We start from the raw sequence: 2585 nt of genomic DNA, 5'->3' as shown, positions 1-2585 counted from the left end.
CCAGCACTGACCATCTTCACTGCCCCATTCGCTGTATTTTTCAGATAAGGTAAGTAATCAGCTAATTTCTGAATTGAGCTGGGAAAATACTGTTTATAGTCAAATTAAATGCAGCCTAAGCAAAAATTCTGCATATAAACTTCTAAAATCAGCGACTTTCTACGTCTTCCAGAGGCCATAAATGTCCAGTGCACACCTGGGTTTTTTACTGACACAGTAGAATCATCTTAGCACAGAACACTGGAGTAATTCTGTCTGTTCATTTTCTCTCTTGAAGCTGTTTGCTGCATTTCAGACAGGTTAAAATGGAGTGTTTTCCTGACTCTTGGGACTGACATTCAGCTTGCCTATTATGTCTTATTAAAGGCTCTGTCAGGTTTGAGAATTGGAAGTGTTCAAACAAAAACAGTGTCTGGAGAGAGAGGTACAATGTGCTTTTGTTAATAAGTGAGGAGTGGGAGGGAAAGCAGGGTTCACTACAGGACTGGGGGCTCCTTTAGTCATTTCTTTAATTGAAAAGAGAGGAAAAAAGTGTTTATTTGTTAGAGAACAGCCTGTGTTTGTGTGCACTCAAAATCCTGACTGCTCTGCTGATGTTCCTGACAGACACCGAGTGCATTTAATGTCCTTGGAYGGGAATTTGCAGTAATTCTGTTTCCCTTTGTGGAGATAATTAAGGCACACAGCAGCTGTCTGGCAAACATTACCTGGTCCCAGGGGAACAGAGGAAAGGCAGGAGAGGTTTGACCAAGCAGGAGATTGGGATTTCACAGATTGGGGTGAGAATCAAACCCTAAATGAGCCCTGCAGCTGAGGGTGGACACACAGCACTGTATTTACAACATCTACAATTGTGGGATTGTTCAGGTTGGAAAACACCTCTAGGATGGTCAAATCCAACCATCAAATGCAGAGGAGAAAGCAATTTCGTGTGTGGTAAAGACAAAATACGGCTGTGCTAAATGCCCCACAGATATGTAATAAGAGGAATCCTCATCACAGCACTGCTCAGTGTAAAACAGGAGGAATCTCCTGGAAATTTCTCCCAAGTTGTAAGTCAAAGTTAGCTCTGCCCCAGCTGAGCAAGATTTAGACTTGTGGCTTTTCTTCTCCAATCAAAACCGTGTATTATTTAAAGGGGACACCTTTAAATTAATTTCCCAAAATGTGATGTATATTGCATTATTGCACCGAATTATTCCTTTAGAAGCCAAATCTCCTGGTTTGTGCWGTATCCTCCTTATCTATAAATAAACAATATCTGACCTTTGAGCTCCAGAAGCCGAGTGAAGGCCCTGGCAGGACATCACACAGCCTCTCAATTTAACTTCCCAGCTATTTGTGGGATTCTGCTCCATGGCCCTGAGAGTTGGAGGTGGCAGTTCAGGTTTTGCCTCCTCCTTCCGGAAGCCACCGCAGCCAATTAAATATCCTACAGTTCATTTATAGCTCMAAGAATCATTTCCACTTGGAAAATAGTCCTGGGCACAGCGAGGATGGACACAGAATGCAGAAAAAAAAAACCCAGCTCTGCTGCTGCTTTAAGGTACTGACATCAAATGTGTGTTTACCAGGTTTCTGTTTCAGTGAAAATTGCAATAATAAGTGCGATTATGTACAGTTCAGTAAAGATGCAATTTAGAATGTTAAAATATTTATGGGAGCTCTCAAATGCCACCCTAAGTAGGTGTTATATTAAAATTGCATATTAAAGCAAAATACAGATTTCCCTTCCCTGTTTAATGTCAGTTACTTCGTTTCGATCACCGAAAATATTTTGCACTTGGTTTTCGTTTCCTGGTTTTCTCTGCTGACATAAATAAACTTACAAGTTCAATGAATTTATGCTTAGATCCTTACACGTTTAAACTTCTATCTGCTTTGATATATAAAATTAAAAGCAAAATAAAATTAAAAAGTGTAGATTGCAGGCATGGTTTTTCCCACATGGCCAGAACGTTTTCAGATGTTTGAAAATGTCACACTGTTCAGGAGCATCATAWTAATATTTGAAGCAAATATGTGCTCAACTACAGGAAGGCTTTCTTAGGTCGTTCTTTGGGTGTCAGAGCTCCAGTAAACTGTTTAAAATGAGGGCTCCTCCAGTGAATCACATGGTGAAACAGAATTTTATGGTAAAGCAGCCACTTGGTTCCAGAAATCTGGGAAATGCAGTGATATTTCAGGTGAAAGCAGTGTGTTCCACTAGCAAAGGTGGTTATTTTTTTGTAAACTGAAATTCAGTGAATTTCAGGCAGAAGTTGTGATTTTTAGGGTTATAACTTTTTAAGGTTATGCAGAGCTGTTTGTGTTTACTAAATGTCTGCTCYGAGGAGATTTTTATCAACGATTACACAAAGGAAATTGAAATGCAAGRCTTCCATTTAGACTTTGTGGAACATCCACTGTTTTGTTGTTGAATTAATGAATGTTCAGTGCAAAACTACRAATGGAAAACTGCTGCCATTGAAAGGGAAATTCAGGTGTGTTTTATGKATCCTTTGTTTTTCTTGCTTCTTTGTGATTGCACAACACTGTATTTTAGGGAGAGTGAGAGAAAATCCCAAAAGGAGCTGTCAGAACCA

This window comes from Malurus melanocephalus, unplaced genomic scaffold (assembly GCF_030028575.1).
Source record: "Malurus melanocephalus ecotype Western Australia unplaced genomic scaffold, MMel_1.1 scaffold_197, whole genome shotgun sequence".
In the NCBI taxonomy this organism is placed as follows: domain Eukaryota; kingdom Metazoa; phylum Chordata; class Aves; order Passeriformes; family Maluridae; genus Malurus; species Malurus melanocephalus.
This window is presented reverse-complemented; position numbering follows the sequence as displayed.